Source organism: Apteryx mantelli, chromosome 4 (assembly GCF_036417845.1).
Source record: "Apteryx mantelli isolate bAptMan1 chromosome 4, bAptMan1.hap1, whole genome shotgun sequence".
Taxonomy (NCBI): domain Eukaryota; kingdom Metazoa; phylum Chordata; class Aves; order Apterygiformes; family Apterygidae; genus Apteryx; species Apteryx mantelli.
In genome coordinates, this window is record NC_089981.1 from 35,413,620 (window position 1) to 35,437,396 (window position 23,777).

General features: G+C 40.3%; 1 protein-coding gene across 6 annotated transcripts in view; it reads right to left on the bottom strand.

Annotated features, from left to right (window-relative positions):
* The window catches only part of BBOX1 (gamma-butyrobetaine hydroxylase 1), a 94,498-nt gene extending 77,840 nt beyond the window's left edge, over nucleotides 1-16,658 (bottom strand). For 3 of the 6 annotated variants that reach the window (XR_001294959.2, XM_067296234.1, XM_067296231.1), the window contains exons 1-3: nucleotides 14,296-14,450; nucleotides 6,508-6,609; nucleotides 4,731-4,830 (exon numbers count right to left, since the gene is read on the bottom strand). The gene's annotated coding sequence lies outside the window, so the exon portion shown is untranslated. Of the gene's footprint in view, nucleotides 1-4,730; nucleotides 4,831-6,507; nucleotides 6,610-14,295; nucleotides 14,451-16,595 lie in introns of those variants that run through there. The other 3 variants (XM_067296233.1, XM_067296232.1, XM_013959379.2) reach the window with 3 other exon arrangements.
* Between the last annotated feature and the right edge of the window lie 7,119 nt (nucleotides 16,659-23,777).

The window sequence follows — 23,777 nt, forward strand, 5'->3', positions numbered from 1 at the left end:
TGGGCCGGAGGCAGTCAGATCCCTTCCAGTTTCCTCTTGAATAAAAGAATCTCTGGTTGCACTATTCAGTGCAAAAAAACTTGATTAATTCTTCCTAATTCATAGCTGCAAAATATTAGTATTCAAACCTCATTCGGCTTAATGGGTTTTTTTTTAAACCTTATATAGCTGTAGAACTTCTGTCTAGCAAACTTGCTCATCTAGCCTCGCTCTTTCCTTTGGAAAGTCTGACATGTGAAGCAGCTCTGTAAAAAGTTAAAAGGCTGTATTCGAATGTACTTACAAAAATATTTTTTTTATATTTGTGTTTACCAGCTGTTGCTAATGGTAGAATTTCCGGAGTCTGTAAATGATCTCTTTCTTTACTGATCTGGCCCATCATTCAGCAAGTCAGTTATCTGAGTGTTTAACTCCAAGAAAGTGCTCTAAGTTAAGCACAAGCTTCTTTGTATTATGAAATCAAGACCTACGAAGTTGCTATTAATTTTTATGGTGTTTTTGTGTACTGCAAAGACATGTATCAATTTATCTTTTGCAAAATAAGAACAAACCTTTTAATTACTGAATTTTCTACAAAAGTATATAGAAAATTATGATGTGAGAGTAATGCCTGCTTTTGCAATCACATCTGAGGTATGATTATGCTCCTAACCTTCTTTCTGTTGTTCTTTAGACAGAGTATGAAATTGGCTATAGTTTGCCTCAGTCGGAAGGTACTGATTCTGTCTTCAGATTGCAGCAATTAACCAGTATAAACAGCTTCCTCTGGAGCTAATTAAGTTTAATCACAGGGTCTAACCTAAACTGCATTCACTGTATTTTTAACATTCCATGGCATCATGTATTTTTAACATTCCATGGCTAAGCTTCTTGCTTTTTAAGAAAAGTCAGACAGAAAGAAAATATTATCTTGAAGATGGTAAAGGTTTTAATACAGATTAGCAATTTTGTGACAGCCCTTCATGTTGTGAAAACATTTCCAGTGCTACATTAGCCTTAGGCAGATCTGATCTGAGAAAGGTTTCCACATCATAAAGGCCTACTAGCAGCTGACTGCATTTTGTAAAATGATCATGCTGATCGCTATATACTACTAATAACTCAGGTTGGAGTGGCACTACCATTTTCATCTTTGCATTCACTGCTACATGAAAATGACAGTGGAGGAGAAAGAGAGCAGAGGCCATGTGCTAAAATCAAGATATTTTGATGCTTTCATTAAAAATAAAAAATAAAAAAGAATGTAGCCTAGTTCCTGGTCTTCACGTGTGTGCTTGACTTGAATGTAGATCTGCCTAAATACCTATTTTCAGGAAGACACTTATCACCCTGCAAGCCACCCAAAGGCAAGTTAAAAGTAATCAGAAAATCACGGCATTATCTTTTCCACCCATTCCGTCTTCCCAGCTGCTTCCCTATATACATCACTGTGCATAGAGGCTATGCTGCTGAGTCTCTTCTCTCTCCTCTAAAACAAGGATACAATTAATATTTTCCCCAGATTACAGCCATGTGCATCAGTTTCTCTCTGTATCTGTAAATAGGTGGCTTTCTTCCTTGGTTCGAGGATGGAGATCTTGCACCACAAAGTTGCGTGCCAAGCAAGCACAGTTCCCTGTGCCTGTGCACTGTCAGCAATACCTACCAGTTTCTGTGCTGAAAAACTGTTCTTCTTCCCAGACTGCCAAAATGTACTGCTTAGCACAGTCAGCTGCATGCCCCTTTGATGCTCGTGTGAACCCACGCATTGCCAAGTGGATGGTAGAAGACTATCACTGGACCTCGCTGGGGTTTGCAGGTGGGAAGGGACCAGCACCCGTCTGCCTGGTCGGGGTGAGCCGGGACAGCACTGCCAGGGATCCCCACCTCCCCCTGCCCTGGCATTTCCCTAGCGCTGCCGCTGGTTTGCTCTGTACCACATGCAGGCCACTTCCTTTGGTGTATTTTACTTTGTGAGAGCTCGTAGGCGCTTCCCAGCACCCTATCGAGCTAGCCGCGGTAGAAACACGTCGTGAGAGACACCGGTTATCTCATCCTCGTGGAACTCATGTCCTAATGCAAAAAGTTAGATTACAAGTGGGAAGGCATGAGGAGACCATATGGGATGAAATATATCCCAACCAGAGAGTACAGGGGCCTCACCTTACTGGGACTGAGACCGTCTCTAGCACTGTGTTGCGCCTCGCACAACAAGCTTGTGGACATGACTGAGCCTTCTGGATGTACCTGTAATTCAAATAAATAAAACTACCTTGTGCTATGCTAGCCATAGAGTAACTCAGCCAGGAATTCAGACACAAACAGGAACACAGGAACAGAACTGGCCAAAAATACCCAATAAAAGACTGATTAGCTGAGCCTGAAATGCTTTGTTAGGAGTGTATCGGTTTCACTAAAACCAAGGTGAGGTTTGATGGATCTCTGGAAAATCTGTTCCCCAGTGTTAGGGCAACTAATTCCCAGTTGTTATCTGGGAGATCTGGGCATTATGACTGACCTTTACTTATTTGCAACAAAATGGAAAAGAATGAGTATTCCAGTGAGCAGTTGGAAGAGCTGCTTTGCTAGAAAAAATTCGGATTTGGTTTGATTTAATGCAGGCTAAACCTAAGGAAAATATAATTTCCTGCAAGCTTGCAACCAGGCTTCTCAGGGAGCTCTGGAGGGGAGTTTCCGATCACTGAGGCTGGCCCTTTGCTACTGGAGTTGCCAAGGCATATCATCCTGTTTTATAATCTTAATTACACTCCTTCTCTCGCAGGCTGTGAAAGACAGACACCTCAAATTATCTTATGAACAATTTTGCATGAAATCAGATTTGATTAAATCATCACTCACAGTAAGACACCATCTAGGTCTATTACAAGACCACTCCTCAAAGGTAATCTGTTTGTTTTTTTTTTTTTTGGTCTGTTCCCAGAGTTATTGCTTAAAGCACATTCACATGCTGGCTCTGCTCCCACTGCCCAGACTTATCCTTGGTCTGGGGCCAGCTCAAGGCCTGGGCACCAATTATGAGTCTATTTCTAAGGACAAAATGCCATTTAAGTGGTGCCTAACATTGTGCTGGTCTGCATATGGTGAATTTCTTACTAAGAATCCAATGTTCATACAAATAAGTTGTTTCTTGAATATCAGATTATACTCACACATAAAGTGGTGCCTGTAAATGGTGAAAGTCTTTAGATTAGAGACACTGATATCATTTGTTCAGGATTAGAGCTGAACTAAATCCACATGCTTCTCAGTTACTTCTGTTTTCCATTTCTAATATTTCTAACCTGAGGAGAATTTAGGGCTTGCTTAGGGCTTTTATGATATTCCATAAAATCCATGGAAAATTCAGCTTACGAAATACAGATGGTTTCAATTTCTGACTTGGCTTTTTTGTTATTCTTCTTCATACAGTTAGGGTAAAAAATTTTAAATAAAAATGTTTAGAAAAAACGTTATCTTACAAATCTAAGTGCTTAAATGGGTGCAAATTACACCCAGTGTGCTGCCTTAAACAAACAGGCGAGTATAGCTGCCAGATCAATTTACTCGACTATCAAATGTTATTGCATGTCTCAGATAAGACTGCTACACTATATTTCATTCTTTGATTACTGTCATCTAAAATATTATACAGTGAGTCAGAGAAGCTATAATACAAAGATCTTGTGGTTTACAAATGCATTTTTGGTGCCAGTAATGACTATCCCATGATCCCAAGTGTGCTATAGTACTAATTGCCATTAAAGCAATGTGCATTATCAGAAAACACAAGCTTGTATATACGTCTTTGAACTTAGATGACACAGTTCATGCAGATTCTTGTCTAATACTGACTTGCCAGAAACCAAAACTTTAACCAAAATTTAAATAGTGAATTGGAATTAAAGGGGTATTAAGGGCAGTTCATCCTTTGGAATTAAATGGAATAAGTAGCTCAAACATTATTGCATTCCTGAAAGGAGAAGTAACATTTCAGATTTGGGCTAGACCTTTATGTAGTATAGACCCATTTAGCTAGACTGATGTACATTTTTAATATCATAAAGTACATCAATGATTTTCTGGGAAGTACTAAAGCATGCCTTATTTTTTCATGATTTATTCATATACATATGAAAGACACAGCACTGAAGTGCTTCATCCACCAAGAAAGGCAAGGAGCTCCCTCTCTCTCCTAAGGTGAGGCAGATCAGCTTCTGTCAAGTTCGTTGCTGTGACTCCTTCATTTCAGCAGAAGGTAGCATGCCCATTTATTAAAAGTGTCAAGAAAGACCTATGTCAAAACCCACTTCATTTTACTGTGTGTATTGGTTCACAAAGAATAGAGAAGGGAGGAAGCACACATTTTCATTTTCAGGCAGGTAGCTGAAATTCTCATGAATTCATACTCCTTGAATCTGAAGCTAAGTTACGTTTTGGTTGACCCAAGAATTCAAATTCAAACCCCACTGACATTATCCAAACATTATCGTTTTTCACGATCCTTGACAAACCTCTTGCATGCACTGAGCAGAGCTGGGAAACTGGAAAAGTTTTGAGATTCACAGCAAAAAGATTATGCATTGCAGGAGCTATGCCAACTTACAAGGATGGCAGATTTCACCTATAAATATCTTCAATATAGTTATACAGTCTAGATCACCTCAGAAAAAATATTGTATTGTTAGGATATTATTATTCATTATTTTAAGGAAATGTTTAATTTACAATTTTAGGGATAAAATCTTACTTACACTGGAGTCATCAGCAAACCTTATATAATTCAAGACAGGTTTCTTTCCAGAAATATTTAAGTGTCGCTAAGGGGCAATAACAGATCCACAAGTGCTTGTGCTGTAATAAAAAGAGAATATCCTGAATATAATTCATGGAGTTCCTCAAGAACTGGTCTTAGAGCTAACATTATTTAGTATTTTCATTACTGATTTTGGCACAAAAAGCTAGAGAATATTAATGAAATATGATGGAGACCTAAAACTGGGAGGCATCAATACAGGGAGGATCAGGAGGAATTTATCACTTACACACTGAAATAGAAACAGGATGAAATTTGGCAAAAACAATTACTCTGGAACTGCGAGCAAGAATTTCTGCCTTGAGCTTGGAACTCAGTAAATTAAATGGCAGAAGAGGAGAAAAAGCTTTGGATATTAACTGATCACGGGATAACTAAACCACTGTAATGCAGCTGTGGAAGAATCAGAGTGGAATCTAATATTTCAACCAAGGTGTTTTGGACAGAAACAAAGAAGGATTAGTGTGATTGTTAGAGTATTAGTGGGACTAAGTGAGTTAACAGAAATCTCCTGTTAAAGAAAGATTATTTCAAATAAAAAAGGTACAGTGACAGAAAAGCCTGTCTTATGGGGGAGACTGGAAGACACTAGCTGCATTAAACCTAGTAAAATAAAGCCTGAGAAGCAATATAGTTCCTTTCCGTAAATATACTAGGAGCTAAACGTTAGGAACATATGAGAGCCATTTAAGCTAAACAACTATACATACACATGCATATAGTAAATAGATATAAACTGGATGGAAACGAGCCATCAAAGACGAAAAGTTCTGGAACATCCTCCTAGGAAAAACTCTGCAGGCCAAAGACTTAAATAATACAGAAATGACGACTAAGCAGCTTATGAAAAGAATTATGTGCTGCAGTTACCCCCCGCCCCATACTATGGGGCTGGTTTCCGAGAACCAGAAGGCTGATGAAAAGTGTGGTCCCAGTTCCTGCTGAGCTCATTGGACTCATTTTGATGAGCAGGTGAAAAGTCCAGGGGCCGACAGGCACAGAATGGTTCTGGCTGGTCGGTCGTGGCGCTCGAGAGGAGCAGCTTTACCAAGGCGTAGGGAGGGAGCAGAGCGACACAGGCAACACACGAGAGCAGTTAATGCTGCCGAACGCTGTCGCTCAGGGGAAACAGTGTCCTGCAGGCTGGCAGGATGCACGAGGTACAGAAGGAGCCTGAAAGTGGAGGTGAGGTGCAGCCAATCAGAAAACCAACCGGGAATTAATAAATTGTGTGTTTCTTATTTTCCAGCTGCTTGACTTGGAGACCTGGACTTCACCTCGAAGATACAAGTACATGTAAACTCAGATCCTAAATTGTCTCCCACTGGGCACTTAAAGATATTTTGCAAGTTAATTTCTCCCTGCTTCAATTAAACTAGAATCAAAATGTAACTATTCAATATTTTCTATGAAAATCTGTCTAACAAATATTTCATTTTTGGTTGAAGAAACATTTCATTTCAGGTGCATCAACAACCTGAACACTAAGGCTGTTTCATAATATTTAAAGACTTTTCCCAGTAACATACTGCACTTATTTCCTAGGCTAGTTTCACCAGGAAACCATACTGAGCCTAAATGTACATTATCACAGCTGAAGATCTATACCATAAAATTAAAACGCCTGATTTAACTGATGGCAGTAATGGCCTGTTATCCTTATTTACGTAGTTGGTACAGTTAGGTAAGTCACTTATTTTAAGTTTAATACATACCTGAGAGAGCTCTTGCGTTTGCAGAGGAGTGGAAGCTAGGTACAGGCTGCATCAACTTGATCAAAGAAACCGCTGTCTCAAATTCAACATGAGCTGTGACAACTGGTAGCATTAGAAAAGACATTTTTTAAGGGCATGAGGAGTGTAATTAGAAAGGTGTTATTGAGCAGGATAGCTAAAGCCCAAAACCATTTAGGACCTGAAACATTGAGAAGAACTGGTAGCAACCATCTTTTCTGGTCTGAAGTGAACAGCAATATTGAGACAGCTGCCAATGTGAGTAAATATAGACACCCCTTCCCAGACACACTTAAGAAGGTTGCACATCGGAGCAGGAACAACGCGGCCCTGAGTAAAACAGAGAACAACTATTTTAGCATGGCCAGAAGCAACTAACTGCTACTACTATTCTCAAAACCCAGGTTTAATCTTACTACGAGATATTGTAGCTGAGCAGGTGACTGTGCCATCCAAACTTATTTTGCCCACTGCAGCAGCGGCTGACAGCGGATGGCTTAGCGTGGCTCAGGCCATTCGAGCTGCAGCTGAGGAGCACTTCGTGGGACAGAAGGAAGCAAACAGTTTTGGAAAGGAGAAATGGCAGTGGGAAACATCACCACTGGTTGCAAGAAGCGAGACAAGACCACAAATAAAGGTTTGACTTTAACACATAAAGCTGTCAATGTGCATGCCATGTTGAGCATGACAGAGTGGAGAATCTGCATGCTAAAGGCAAGGAGAGATGTCTTGACCCAGAAGGACACAAACAGGTGGTGCCTGGAAAAATTGTTCTGATCCTCCTAAGTAGCTGCATTGTAATACAACTAATATTGGCATAGTTCCCATCTGTAGTACTCTCAGGCTGACTGCTGACCAAGCCATTTCAGCGTTGCTGTCCGTATGTGGCTCTTCGGTGAAGTCCAAATGTAATCCACTTCTTGGCTGTCCAGGTAAAATTTTTCCTAGGCTGACGTATAGCATAGATAGAAACAAAGGAGTTTTGGGCAGATTTGGGAGTTCTTGCTCTGTTCTCCCTATTTTTCCTGCTTTCCACAAATGACAATAGTGCATACAGTTCCTTATCTTTCCCAAGAATGACTGAAGATTCCTGCATTATTCCTTTCCCACCCTGACTTTGCTTCCCCATCAGAAAATCTTGTCTATGTGCTTGACTCAAATTAGTAAATAAATCAAACTATTTTGATTTGGCCTTGTGTGATAAATAAACATTTAAGGAAGTTGGATTCTTGTTTGATGCAGTTTATTTGCAGCTATGAAAATGTAGAACCTTAACAATTTACACTTGATTGCAATCTACTTTCTGTAACAAAATGTAAGGGTTTCTTTTTGCCAATCTGGTCGGCTTAATTTGTTGCTTGCTTAAAAAGCAATACATGCTATAACTAAGAGTATACGTAAGCTTTACCAACAGAGCCAATTGGCTAAAATCCTTTGGTTGTGCTCTCTTTGAAAATCTAGTTAATTAACGTAATTTGTTACAGAATTCTGTATGTGTACTTGTGCAGATGTGGTTTTAGGCAATTTCTAGATTGCATGATTTCAGACAAAGTAAGTTAATCTGTGATGTCTAGACTTTCTTTCCCACATGACTCCAGTATGGAAGGTTTTGACCAGCACTGTCCCAACCTGAATAATTTATACATCTGTAGTGTATTTTCACTGTACACAGGCCAAGTTCCTAGAGTAATCTTGCCAAAAAACTTTTCCAGTTGTTCTTGTTTGATCAGTCAAGCCATGATCCTAACACTGACTCCCTTATTATTACAAAAAAATGGGAATTAAATACAAATTTGCTACACAATGTTTTCTCCATTAAGTCTGTTCAAAGTATAACACAAAATCATCTGGTATTTGTGTTTGCTGTTCTCATTTTTGTAAAGGAAGTTTTTTTTGTTTTTTTTTTTTCTAAACTTGCAATTAAATGTGATTTAATTGTGAAAATTATTGGTCCTAGAAGAACAAAACTCTTTCATTGCTCAGTAGTTCTTTACTTCCTTTTGATTACCTGCAAAGAGCTTTGTGATGACTGATATAATACTCTTAAACTTAAATATGTGAAATATAAGCTGAATCTTTGTTCAGATATTTCTGTGAAAAGACATTCATAAATCTACTACTAAACCCAGCCAGGCTTAAGGATACTTATAACAACTATTTTTATAAGAAAATATTGAGGGTAGTACAAGTCTAATTTTTAGTGTCATCTCTCTTGTACATTTTAACCACATTTGGAGAAAAGATATAAAGCTATGGAAATATTTTATTCAGTATTAAACTGAAGTGACTTTATGGAAAGGAACAGAACCATGGATTTACTTCAGTTAATCATTCAGACTGCAATTTTGTGTTTTGATTTCACCTCGCTGTCTTGAGTCTTGTGCTTACTTAAACAGTGCAAGGACAATACTTCGTGATCAAAATGCACCAAGTGTCTTATCAAAAATAGGACTGAAAAAGTCAAATGACTTTAGATCTAGGGCTCAGTCTTAACACATTCCTTAACAGCTTGTTAGGATGGATATTCTGCATGATAATCAGCTAGGTTGCATATCCTGAAAACAGGATAAAGTACCACTACTGTCTTCATTTATTTAGGATCTTCTTATAGCTCACGCAGCAGTGGGACTTGTTTGGAAAACAAAGGTCCGCACTGAAGTTCACTAGTGTGGGTTGAAATACTACTTGTTGCTAGAGTAATCCAAACAACAAACCTTTTGTTTGTGGCTGCGTGCTTCACCAGCATAAAAAGGAGAAGACGGCTAACACTCAAGATACTGACAGTTTCCCAGTTTCCAGAATAGCAAATACTTGCTTAAGATTTACACAGAGAGAGGTGAAGCGGGTCTGACAAAATAATGCATCTTCCCTCTGACTCCTTTCCCTATCTCCAGGCCAAACATTGCATTGCAGTTCTAACATGCTTGGCTGTGTGTTATTTACCTTTTTTTGCCAAATCTCTGAGGCTCCTCTGGGGTTTCTGCAGCAACTCAAGGTGATGAGACACAGCAGATGTCTTTCCTGTGAGATTTCTAGGCTCCTTGTGCAGGGTCAGGGAGTTTGGATCCTTCTGGCCCGTTTCGGATAGCCCTAGGGCTCTCGCCCCGGCTGCCCACCAGCTCCCTGGGGCAGGCGGCTGCGAGCAAATGCGCAGATGCATAAGCAGGACGCGGGCGCTGCAGCCCAGGCCACTGCTTAGCACTCCGGGCTCACCTGGCCTGTTTCTGAGCTGAAAATGGGGCACTTCTGCCCATCGCTGTCAGGCACAGAGCGAGAAAGGAGGCTATGGCGGCCCTGGGATGCTGCATCTGCAAGAATTAGCCACAGGCAATGCCTTTCACTCATCGTCTAACCACACAGCAAACTCCAAACTTGGGAAGAGCCGTATCCTGCCATCCTCCCTAACCCCCACAGCAGCCCTCCTGCTGCAAATAAAACTTGGTTATGCTTACAAATAAATATTTCCTACTTCATGATCCTCCTGACAGCAACGTTGGCTTCTGCAGCGTTGAGCATTTCTGGAACTGGCTTTTCCAGGAAAATGGGATCCATTTCATTAGCAGCCCTCTATGGGCTCATTTGGGCTTCAGAATGACACATGGAAAATCCTGAAATCATACCTTTCACTAAGAAATCTACAGAGACGTTGCTGTGGTTTAAACAACCTAATTCTTTTAAGTATTTTGTACTAACTGATTGTACTGCAGAGCACTTTCCCAGTCTTGCAAAACCTACATACCAATAATCTCCTCAAACTTGCTTGCCTTCAGGATATACATCTAGCTCTTTGGGCTTAGAAAGAGCCACCTATATCCTGCTGTCTGGGAATGTTACACATATATATTCACATATACATATGGGTATACACATGTACACACCTTTATAAATATACATATATATATATATAAAAATATAAAAAACAATCTTCACTGTCCCTAACCAGAAGCTACTATATTAGCTCCCAATTACTTTTTTTTTAAAAGAAAAACTGATGTAATCTGAGTAAATTGTGTTCATAATCACAAACATCTTGCTTCACAACACAGTTACAAACTACATTTTCCATGACATAAAACATGGAGAATGAGCTGTATGTCTGCAAAATGAGCCACATAACTCATTATATAGAAGCGATATCTTTAACTTTAACCTGATTCACAAGAAATCTTGGGTACTTAATCACTCCTACACTCTCCTTCCTTGGAAGCAAAACACATTGGGGTCAGGTTCACTCTTAGTCTAAGATAAAGTAGCTCAGATCAGTTCACGACAATTACCCTGGTGCGAATGCGTTTCAAAATCCCAAGACAAAATCCATCCACTTTCTCTTTCCTCACTAGAGAGATTTGTGACAGTCTCCCTTTTATGGTGACAGTTTGTCCCTCCAGGCTAGTCAAAAAATCTTAGTTAAGTTTTTTTTTTATTAAGAAGTTAATATTTAAAAATGTTGCTGTTTACTACAGCAGTCAGGGATGATAGTTAAATTTAGGACTAGTCACCTAAAACCTACACAGCATAAAGAATTGCTTGCATATGCCGAGCAGTAAGTGTCCCCTGTGTGGGGATGCCAAAGGATGCCCCTGGAAACGATGTGCCAAGCGACTAACCCAATTTCCTGCGGAAAGCAGAGCGGGAAGACCGCAGCGCCTGGGGACGGCCCGACCTCTCAGGCTACCTAACGCTGGCAGCGAGTGCGCTCTGCTGAGAAACCCTTACAGCTACCACTAAAATACAGCTTGCGCTTCTTTCCTTGGATCCCTTGTGATACAGAGCTGCACACACAAGACATTTACCAGGGCCTAAACTTCTCTGATTTCTTGGTCTTCATAGTCTCTGCTCCTCTGCAACAGCAGCTGCATCACTTCAAACACGCTGAGGAAAAGGCACTCCCTGTAAAACCGCTCGTCTTGCAGCGTGCCTGCTGAGACCTACAGCATCGCTCGTGCCCCATGGCGTCCCAGCGTGGTTTGACCTGGGGGTGGTTTTATTTGTGGTTGAATATCTTGGGTTAAATTATGCAGCAGTCACTTAAGTGAACGCTCACACGGCGGGTCTGACTTAAGTCCATGGTAGCCGTGTGGGCAAAATCTTTGCAGTAGCAGTAGAGAGTTACAGCTTTTGGCTCTTCTGTTAAAGTTGTCAAGGGATACTCTTTAATTTATTTCATCATCCTCCAACAGCTTTTTATGGTGGCTACAAGGAAGAGTGAATTTATTTATTTATTTATTTTTAACAAATCCCATTCCAAATCTCACTTTGCCATACTTACTGTACTACTGACATTAGTTATACCAACAGAATTTGACACAATATTCCTTATCTAGTATTCTTCTTTAGCTATGCTAATATGTTAGATAGTTTTTGTTTTGTGTCCATTAGATAGTTTTTATGTCCATGAAAGAAAAACAAACCAAACTCATCTGTATTTATATTTCAAAGTTATTAAACTTATTTTATCTCAGAATAGTCCAGAAGATTAATTTCTCTATATTGACCTTTCCAAGCAGTGTCAGAAGTGGTAGTCAGGTGCAGAAGACGACATGAAATGTAAACATGCTTGAAGGCCTTTTCTGTGCAATCATAGTTTATTATTATCTGCCAAATTTAAATTCTTACTTAAAATAACTTATCTTAACCTACAATAGCTCTACAAGCCAACTGCGATCAGAAGTGAGTGAGTGAGCGCAATGATATTTCATGGTTTGTTATAAAGAAAGCAGATGAAAAAGCTTTAATTTTAGTTTTCTTTGTTTTGTTCCTCTCCATCAGACTTCAATCTCAAGAGATTGGTTCCTTCTCCTTCCTGGCATGATGCCTATTGCCTGCTTCAAATATCTGACTGGGTAAGAATACAGACAAATTTAATACTGTGGATCAAATTTGACTTGGACCTGGGATGAAAGACAGTGTGAATGACTAATCACAGCCTCTGGCCTCTGGATTGACCAGAGAGAGAGGAGCTTTACAAGGAAGACAGAGTTATGACTGCCTTCACCACAGCACTACGGTCACTGGCGTTGGCTGGTTGTAATAGAAAGCTGCGTTCCCACTCAAAGCATCTCCTAGTACTCCCTCTGGGACTTCCTCCTCAATTTCTTGCAAAATAATACCGCCTAGGTATGTCAAGATAAACTTCCAAAACGTGAGGCTTTTATCCTGGAAACGTAATTGCAGATATATGCCTTTCTTTTCGCACGCAATTACAGAATTAGTACTTTACGTATAAAGCCCTGACAACTCCCCTTTCAGTATCAGGTTGAAGGGTATTTGCTTTCTATCACAGCCAAAGAGGAGTATGGTTTGAAAACGGCTCTCGTATCTATGTCTACTTTGAATATTGGAAGAAATGTATCAGCAGATTTCTGAATTCGCTCTTAGCTTGCAAGATAATTTATTCCTCATGATGATGGAGCAACCTGGCTGTGCCTGGCTGCACAGAAATCTCAAAGCCTGCTGCAAATTAACCTGTGATTAGATCAGCTTCACTTCAAACTTCTTGTTCTGAAGCAAGTTAATTGCGCATGAGCTGTTAAAACTTGCAGCTCAAGGCAAAATGGAAGTGTTGAGTACAGAAATGTCTGTTTGCTTGTTTAAATTGAATTCACAGGCACAGCTGTGCTGTGTGGCTCACCTGTTGCACTTCAGTGCTGCAGGAGCATGCAGATGCTCCAGGGACTTGTGTGTCAACCAGAAGGGAAGAAATGAGGCTTTATTTCTGGTCTCAGTCCACTGTCCCTCAGCAGACAGATCAGCGCCACAGAACGAGTACTGGCAGAACTGGGAGAAGTGCCTGTGACTGACGTTGCAGCAATGTCCCCCCCGGACCGAGACAGGGCGCTCCTGTCAGCCTCTGTTTCCAAGAAGAGGGAGGGACCTGCTCATCCTCACAAGCTCATCGCCACAGCTCTGTCCCTGCCTTCTCGCAGGAAAGAAAGAAGGCTGCTGGAAGCAAGTACTGCTGGTGTGTTTCTGTTGCAAGCTTGCAGTGTGCAGCAATGTAGGAGAGATGCCATTCGAAATACATTACAAAATGTGCAGGGGTCTGCATGCATTGCAAGCTTCTAGGAGCACTAGAAATAAAATGCATGCCAAGATCCAAATCCTAGCCCAGGACATGCGGAGTAATACCAGCTGCTTTCATAAACAACAGAAATAACAGGAGAAGCCATATCATGGTAATTCTCCTCGGCTGCAAAGTGCCTGCTGTGCCAGTGTAGCTGCCCAGCAGACCAAAGTGTATCAATGGCTTTGTGGTTTAAGCCTCAGGGTTACAATAACCTTGCCACAGACTGAAATCCCAGGAGTGTCAACTCTCCCTTCTGGAAAGAGAAAATGAGTAGTATGCATTCGGTTTTGCATGTTTCTTTCAAACAAGATAGAGCTTTAAAAGTAAAGGGTGTGATTATGTGTCTGATCCCAAAGCACTTTCTTTAAAAGGGAGGGAGATGACTTTTCTTTTCCCTTTCCTCCTTGTTCTGCAGAATGATCCTCACTGACCATCCTCTACTGTCAGAATATTATAAGTAACTGTGTAATGCTTAGTAATTCCAACAATGATTATATATATACATATATATATGTATCTATCTATCTATAAAAAAGATATTGTATTAGCACTCCATTAGAATAATATATCATCGCCAATAATATAGAGAATATATTGTGGCTTCAATATCCTTGAATATTAGATGGCAATTATTTTGATATTAAGTGTATAGGAATGCAGTTTGCATTTCAGGTGCTACATGATATGCAATGCCAAGATCTTACCACCTTCTGCCAAGGAGCCAGGTCCAGTAAAGGCACAGTGATGCTCTGGAACTGCACACTTCTGCCTGCTGAACAAATATACTCTTCGTATTCAATTTCCAAGCTAATGGGTCCTTCAACACGGTCCCAGGAACAGCTCTTAGCTAAGCACAGGAAGAAGGGAGAGACGTCAGAAAGTCTGAGCTCAATTTGGAGGGGCTGATCCATCTGGCAACCAGCCTCACTCCAGTGGTAAATTTTGTCTTAAACTTGGACAGCATCTCAGGGCCAGCTGCCAAACTCTAGAGGATATTTCCCCAGCAGCAGCTAAGTGGATGTCTGCACATAGGCCTTACATTGCCAGCTCTTGAGTTTTTTCATATCTACTGAGATGAGCTCCCAGGGTTGCCTTGTCCTCCTAGATGCTTTTGACTGACATAACATTGTAGTATTGCAGGAGAATTTATTACAGTTTCCCAGGAGAGTTGCTACTCTTTGTCACTTTAAAGTAAAATAAACTCTTATTGAGCTATTCTTTCCTTTACTTTTATCTTCCAATCTCAGGGCAGAGTCATGCTGTCTGATCAGCCCTATGAATCCACTCGATTTAAATGTACGCTTCTGCAAATTCTTCCTCCACAAGCAGCACTACTAATGACATCATTTAGGTTATGTAAGATGTGGCAGAGGAAAGATATTGACTTAACTATTAGTTCGCCAGGAACATGCCAAATACTGTTAAAACATATAGGTGAAGGAGATTTTAGTTTGTCATTTCATTCTCCTGCTTACATATATACCTACTGATAAACCTTACTTACTTTTAGGGGGACAATGCAGAATTCAAAGGGCTGAAGCCAGTATCAAAGCATTGTTTCCCCTCTATGCTGCAATTATGTGTTATCTGTAGCACACTGGGCAAGTAGTGACATGGAATTTATTATCGCTCTAGGGCTGCCATACATTATTCATTAAAGGCTAAGTGTCCTAATAATATAAGTATGTGCACTGCTATCATGTTTCCTTCGGAAGCCACCCCCCTGAAGCCAGCAGGAAAACTTTGCAGGCTAAGATTTCACATATATTTGCAGTTTCAGGTCTTAATTAATTGTTCAGATTTCCACGTTCATCGAACAGAAGACAGGAACTCCCAACCACTTGTCACAGACTGCAGAGTGGGGTCAAGCTCTGCTGTTGTGACCAGGCTGGGCTCACCCAAGCTCCGCTCCACCAAAAGCCTGGTGTAGCACAGCCCAGCGCAGCTCTCCCAAAGCAGCTCTCCTTGACCATTTCCTGGACAGGGCAGCTAGCTGCTGGCAGAGTTCACACTGTTTAGCCAGCCTTCAACAACAGAGCTTCTCTGGGGCAAGGCAAGTCTTTCATCAGGTGCTTCCCATCACCCCTTGTTTAAATTGCTACAAACACTTCTTTTAGAATAAACATTATCAAATCATGCTTTTGTTCTCTACATGATTTGGATGAGCATATTATAGATGAACATATAACTGAATAGTGGAAATGGCAACCATAGCTCTTTATAGTTGTCAAATGTCAAAGACCACAAAATAAAAACAATAAAAAATCAGCCCCTTGAAAACAGTAATACTGACTTTCTGCAAAAGCTTTCTGTTTCAGGCAACACAGAGGTCTGTCAGTCTCTGTTATTAAAGGCTGTTGTGACTTCCTCTGTTGTTTCATAAAAGATTATGCCCAAACCATCTTTCACTTGGCAGTAAACATGCATTTATTAAAGATATTGAGCTGTGAAAATTTCACAGAAAAAAAAAAAACCCACCCTGGGACTCATGCAAGATTGTTTCAACATCAGATTATCAGTTGCAAATAATTGATAAACTATGCAATCATCACTAAACCAGTTCATCACTCTAATCAGATTAAACTTATATGCATAAATATGTACTGTTGAGTGATGTAATTTTTGGAATAGAGTTGCAAAACAGTTATTAATGCGTCAGGCTTTTATAAAAGGTTCTGTTCAACAATAGAGGAGAGTGTTTTACTTTGTTTCCAGCTTCCAGAGGCAATGAGCAAATCAAAAAGTGCTTGTTTTAGTTATAATAATACAATATTATTATCCTGCACTATATCAGTATAATTATCCTTTTCCTGCCTCTGCAGACCAGAGATAGTATTCCCAGCATGATACAGGTTTCCACAGAAAATTATGTTCAAGGATTTTAGAGACTTTTACAGAAGTATTATAAGCCCCAACAGTTTTCATTACTGTCCCCATTTTTACAGTTTGTTTATTGTTCTATTATTGCTATTAGAGTGGTATGTCAGACCCAAACAATACAAACCTTATCCAATAGTAGGTTCTATCAAGACACTCCCTGTCCCAGAAGGTCACAGTCTCAGCAGATTTGATTAAAAAAAAAAAAAAAAAAGTGAGAGAGAGGAAAGAGCTCAGTAGTTGTCCTGCAGGGGAGAAGCTAAAGATAAAGGTGACTCAAAGACAAATCTCAGAGCAGACTCTGGATCTTCTCCCTCTGTCTTGGACCTGAGCTATAGGATTATGTTTTCTGTGATGATGGAATGAACTCTGGCAGTCAAAATCAGAATAATCCTGGCCCCAAGGATGTCTGCAATTGAAAACAATTGAGAGTTTAGCGGGCTTTTTTGCTGAGCAAGTTATTTTGCGGCTAAGCAAAATGTTGGCCCTACTCCAGCATGAAGGATCACACAGGTGAGCTGGTGCCATTACATCTTGTCTCGACAGCTGAAATGCTCTGGGAAAACACCTGTGATACAAGGACACGTCACGCTTCAGGAACCTTGCCAAGGAAAACCTCTAATCCATGTGAACAATGCACTGCTCAGTCCTTTTCTCTTTCTTTCTCTTCTTTTATTACCAGAGCCCTTCTCCACTAATTACAGAACAAAAAGTAAAGATGTACTTAACCTCAGTGAAGCCCCACAGGCAGAACTTGCTCACTCAGAAAAAACTGGAATAGACATCCTCATATTCTTCAGACATTCAGCACAAATGAAAACAGCCCAGGAACGGGCCAGTGGCCAAGTGGCAGGACTGCAATATTCTGCAACTGGAAACACTCGCTTCTGCGTCTCTGAACTTGAGGCCTCGTTATTGCTGTGTGGTGGCAACTCTGTGGGCCACGGCTCGGCTGCACAGAGCCCGTTCTTCTGCTTTGTCTGGGGCTTCTCTTTGGCAAAAAACGCTTTAAAGTGAAGGCTTTAGGAGAAGAAAAAGGGGAATCCTTACTCTCCCATGAAAGATGTTGAGGATCGTAAATTAAACATAACAGGGCTAGGGCACACTCCATATGCAGACGCTGCAGCAGCATCCTGCACTCACCACACCGCAAAGAGCTAACGATGCCCCATCCCAACCTGACCCTTTCGCACCGCTCTGCCGTAGAAAAGCAGCTGAAGCTCACCCAGCCGTGGAGAGCCCATGGAATATATTTTGGTGTATAGTACTGCCCCTGCCCCTCCGCTCTGACCTGGTGACACAGGGCACACTGGAGAGGCAGGGACGGCTGCAGAAATCAAGCTCCACACAACTCAGAGCAGCCGAGGGCGACCTTATACTCGTGCGCTTATTTGGCTCCTACACACTGTGCTGGAAAGTATCCTTAATACACACGTCCTCGCAACTTCAGCAAAGTGCCGCATTTTAAAGATAGGAAAATGCAGATAAATAAGACAAGGTCACAAAAAAAACAGCTGACCTCAAATTGCACAGCAAACCTGTGGCAAGTTGCACCTACCACACCCCAGGCAAATGCCTGTGTCCCCAGCTACCTGTTACAGTCCCGCACGGGGAAAGAGAGGTGACTTGTATAGTGCTTACTACAAGGGTACAGCTGAGATACCTACCAAAAGTCTTAAAGGTGGGAAATCAGTCTTACTAGCTGACAGGAAAACAGTGAGTTTGAATTTGATATGTTAATAAAGGAGAAATTCTCAGAGTTATGGGACATGGTATATGTAACAGGCAGCTAGATACAATTTTTAATAGATTGCAGCAAAGGAGAAAAAGTGATAGTCAGGAAGGCTAATACGATCCCCATAAAATTATTAGTATCGGAGATTATAACAAAATGTGATTGTGAGAGCATGCATAGAGAAGTGGAGAAGAGCTGGGCTTTTTAATCATTCCGACAAACATCTGTTTGTTTTTTCTCTTACCTCTGTTCCAGCTAAGTGACTTTCGGGAGCAGAACAATGCTTGTATGTTCTGGGGACTTTTCTCCCACCATGATTAATATTTTTTGTTATTTGTTTCCTGTTAGACCCACAACACACTAGGCATTTCCATACTGAAAACAGTGCATGATTCCAACCTCAAGATGCTCAGTTTCTTTGGAAACAATACAAGATTAATTCTAACTGGCTCCCTGGGCTCGTGAAAAGCTGTCAAATCAAAAAAGAAGATGAAAGTATTTTTGAAATGAAAACCTTACAAAATGCTTACATTAGCATTTTGGTTTGGAGCAGCAATGCAGCCTTGAAGGGAACCCTGCAAGGATCCCTGCTCACAGTGCCGGGTCCGGCTCCCGGCGCAGTGTTGGGACACAGGGAGCTCACGGGTGAAGCCCGAGCGGCTGTTGTGCCTCAGGTGCACACCTACAGTGGGACTTGGGAAACCTTCAGACAGCTACAAGCCCCAGTGTGGGGTGCAGTCCAAAGTAAAAACCCACAAATTGCTGACAGGGGAGGTCTAGGAGCCTTCGCACTCGCTCCGTCCATCTGCTGATCTGCTCCCTCTTGCACCGTATTACTTGCTAATGTAGACACAGCCTTTTTTATGTAAACCCCATAGGCGAACGTGCTCAAGTGCAGTTTTTGAACAAATAAAATTTATGTTTCAAAGTTATCAGATTATCCAAACCAGGTTGCAGACTGGTTTGGATTCTGGTATTTTAACCGTAAAGTGAACTACATTTTTGTTATTAAACAGTAAACATCATGAAGATTTGGCTGTTATTCACATGATAGTTTCCACATGACCTAATTCAAAGCTCCTTAAGCTCATTGCAAATATTTGCTGGAGTTCAGAATCCTTCATTTCAGATTGTACTACTTTATATGTCTAGGCAGGAGGGAAGTCAGGACAGATCTAACCTGCACAGATTTTTCAGTTCAGGAGAACAGAATAAATATTCTGATCCATATGAACCAATGACTATCACCTTCTCTTCGGGCGCTTGGTAGATCTTTCCTAAATGACCAAAGATGACACACAAATGGCAGGTTTGGGTTCAACGTAGACCCATTCCTACAAAGCTCGATCACCCTCAGTGCTTGTGATACAACTAGGAAGACAGTTATCTTACACTAACACGTGACAAATTCTCACACTTACCATTCCATTAAAAAGCTCCTATGTTATATACATAAACACATAGTGACATCATCTCATGAGGAGGGAATAGAATATAATTTATCAAAGGAAAACAAAATGGATTTGTATATATTTTTAGTTATTATTCACATACTTTGCATCAATATGACAAAAGCTTAGCTTCTAAAGCCGTTTCGATGTGAAATATTATGCCTGAGAAACAGTTATAACAACCATGAACACAAATCAGTTTTCACATACATAAGCAAACTTATGTGTTTCAACGCTCTGTTTCTCTAATACCACACACAGCCACACGGTCATGGCAAAATGGGATCCTGAGGTTTGCATGAGTACTTTAAAACAGTACCTATGATTTCAGTGTGGTTGGTTCTCCACCACTGAAAAGTTTCCCTATTTATCCTAAGTGAAAACACATAATAAAAATAATACAAGACTTTCAGCCTGCATCCATTTCTCTTTGCTCTGGAAGACCTTGAAGTGTCACAGCATAGCCATGGTAGCTGACATGGCTTTACGGCGTAAGCATTAAAAGTGCAGTGACAATATTTATTCTGAATTTTCTTGCTTTTTCCTTAGGGCCGAAGTATCAAAATCGCTTGGATCACAAATTTATAGAACAAGATCTGACTACAAATCCTTGCATCTGTGCTATTTCCACAGGTACAGTTTAGAGAAATGTAACTGAAGGGGAAAAAATAATTCTTGTAGGGTCCTAAGCTAGAATCAGAACTAAGCGGTTATTGCAAAATGGCTTTCAGGCACCCACTGTCCCCTGTATTCAGGACATTTATCATTCTACTTGCTAAAACAGGCCTGAACATGCAAAATGCCAACAAAAAACTAAACAAACAGTGAATGAAAAATAATCTTAAGTACAGTGGTTTTAAGTTATGGAAATGCTTGTGTCTTGTTTTCCTTAAAACGATGATAAAATTTAAGTTCAAGAAGCTCCCTTTGCAAAAAATAATAATAATGAATGAATAAAGTCCTAAGCATAAGTGCCAAAAAAGAAAACAGCAGTATCCAACATAGGCAAATGGTTTAGGAGGAAAGGGAGCTGTCTGAAGGGGCAGCAGACAGGTTTGCTGCACCAGGCTCCTGAGCGCACTGCCGCGCTCACACGGTCTGTCTGCCTAACGTTACAGGTAGAGCCCCTCTATGAAAAACCTTCAATTCGCTGACATTTCAAGCCCATTACAAAGACAGAAGCATGTTTAATTTTATGTATGAGAGTACTCCCTCCAACACTGACATGGAAAGTCAGACCCCCATGCTAGGATTTTTTTTCCCCCCCATCCTGTAGCCATAAAAATTTTACTGAATTTCAGTGTTTCTTAAATTGTGAGGCATTCCCTCCTTGACAGAGATGGTCAGGGCAGAACAGACGCAAGAATGTGTGCAACTTTGTGATGCCAGGCTATACGAATTGCATATAGGATATATGGGGTCCAAGTGGGATAGGTGAAATGGTATTGGAAATATGCATGCACATGGGCTAAAACTTTTTACTGAATATTGGACTATACATAAAATTCAGAGGAAGGTTAGCCCGAAATCAACACTGCAGCTTTTTTTTGTATTAGAATGGTTTTCTCCTTCTGACGTCTTCTTCAAGAGATTTCCTGAGTGCAAAGTTTTCTGTATAAATCATTAAAAAACACCTACTGAAAAGATCCCATTCTGTCTTAAAATTCCAGGTGTTTGGAATAATAACATATATAAAAAACCCCAACAACTATGTTTCACCTTGCTAAACTTGTTAGTATTCTACCAGATAGGCTAAAGGAGAAAGTAAGTTTTAAGGATTTTTTTTTACTGTAACATAACAGAAGACACATCAAGAAATTAGGTACAGTGAATTCCAGTAACGTATAGAATGCAATAATGACTGAGAATTAATACAGGAATTTCAAAACAACATCCAGTGTTTAGCAATGACATCCCTAAAAAGTTCTATTATCTGTGGGCTTAATCCTAAATAACGTGTTCCTATTTATTTCTGTAAGACTGTAATAAAGGACAATTTTTTGTTTCTGTTTTATCACAACATTAAGAATATGTTTGACTTTTGTATAGAAAGAAGTAACAAAAGTATGTAACAGTACACCATGATGTCTATAATTTTAAGGCAGTACAAAAGCTGGCATTATATACTGGTGCTGTTAATGTTTATTAAAGAGAGCACCCAAAAATCTCAGCGTAAGGTGTATATCATGTGATGTATATGTTGCCAAAGCACATACGTGTGTTTCAGGGAATAGATGAGTGTTTGTGAACATAAAGCCTACAAAATCTATTGGCAAATTGCAGCAAAATTCTCCAAAGCCTGTAAAAACTTGTGCGCCCCCTCTTTCATTTTTTGATACATCTGCTTTATTAAGTGACAGAACTGGAACATTCCTCCCCCCCCTTTTTTTTTTTGGTCTGGCTGATTTTACTGTCTTCTGTTGTTCTTTTTTGTATTGTACGTTTGAACGAAGGGGATCGTTGGTTCAGTGCAAGGGCTGGGCGTGCAAGCTAATGAATTTCAGAGAAGTGTTTTCTATTAGCAAAACACATGGTGGGCAGTTGCCGTTCACCAAGGGCCTTGGAGAAGTGTGCTCGGGGAAATGCACCAAACTGGCGTCACCCACAGTCGCGCCTTCGGTCTGGAGATGGGATTTACTCTTCCCTTGAAGGTGAGATCACAAGCGAGGTCATCACAACCGCCTCGCGCAGAGCTCACTCCTCACTCAGCAATGCTATGACGAGACGAATGCCTACAGCAGTGTTAAGCAATTCTTGGGACCAGGAAATTGTAAAATGAGGCTTTATCCATAGCTAAGTACATGATCCATTTTTCTCCTTGAGGATGGAGAAGGCTATTTTGCACATATTGACTTGTACAAACAAATGATACATAAAACAGAGCTTGAACTCCTTGGATCAAATTCAAATGATGGTATACATCACAGCTACACAGATAGGAAAGTACAGGAACTTCAGTATCTGCAGTAAGAGTGCAAAAAAGCCTAAGAAAAGTGTTTTAGAATAACGTATAAGGAAAATATCTTCACAGTTTAGATTAAAAAGATGGAAGATTAGCTAGAGTATGGTAGCCAGCTCTCTTATATACCCCAGCTGGGAAACAACCGGGGCCACCTATTTCTTGTGAGCAACACGCACGTGTGTGGAAAGGAGCAATGCCTCCCTTTTGGGACTGCATTGCCAGGAAAGCAGAAGATGAAGCTCAAATTTGTGCTCCGAATTCAGACTTTACACTGACAACATGATGATACAAAGCACTGTGACACCTTCCTCTCCCACCTCCCTTTCAAGACTATCTACAACCAAGTTCCCCGCTAGATCTCTCTGGATCTAGCTGACCTCTAGATTTTGTCTGCTTCCACTGGGCTTTCCCTGCAGGCACAGTCCAAAACTGCTGACTTCATTTTCATTTGAAAAGGCATGGCAACCACCAAGATTTGTATCATCTCAGTCCAGAGCAAACATATATTTGGAAGACATCAGCAAAAAAAAAAAAAAAAGAAAAAGAAAAAAAGAAAAACCAACCCAAACCCAAATTTCATATTCTTTCAAGTGGATTTCTTTTCCAGAACTGAAACTATTTTTAAATTCTATTTTGTCAGTGTTAAATATACCTTGCTTGAGCAACGGAAAAAATACTCGTTCATGCCTATATATAAATATAGTTGCTTCCTCTTCATTTGCACAGGCCACTGAACTGTTCTTATATTCTCTATACTGCAAAAGGTACAGATTGCACAAGAGACTGTTGTATCTGGATTACATCAAGCAATATTAGCTCCAGTTTGCAGACAGCAACTTCCTTGCCAAGTTTTATGTTATTAATCCCTTGGTAAGCTGAAAGGAAAAATATTTGGTTCTAAACTCTTCATAAAATGAAGAAGGGAAATCCATGCTGAGGGCAAAAAAAGAAAGAAAAAGAAAAGAAAATGAAAATCCTTAGAGTTTTAATAGTATTTATTTATGAACACTGCTGTTTAAAGTAAAAGAATAGGAAAAGCTGAGGTAGAGTGCAGCTACTTATAATTAGTTCAGATGTTAACTCTGAGTGTTTAGGAAGTTAAGATGATCCCAGATTCATGTCTTGGGTAACACTGCCCTTCACCTAGATATTGTGCAATTC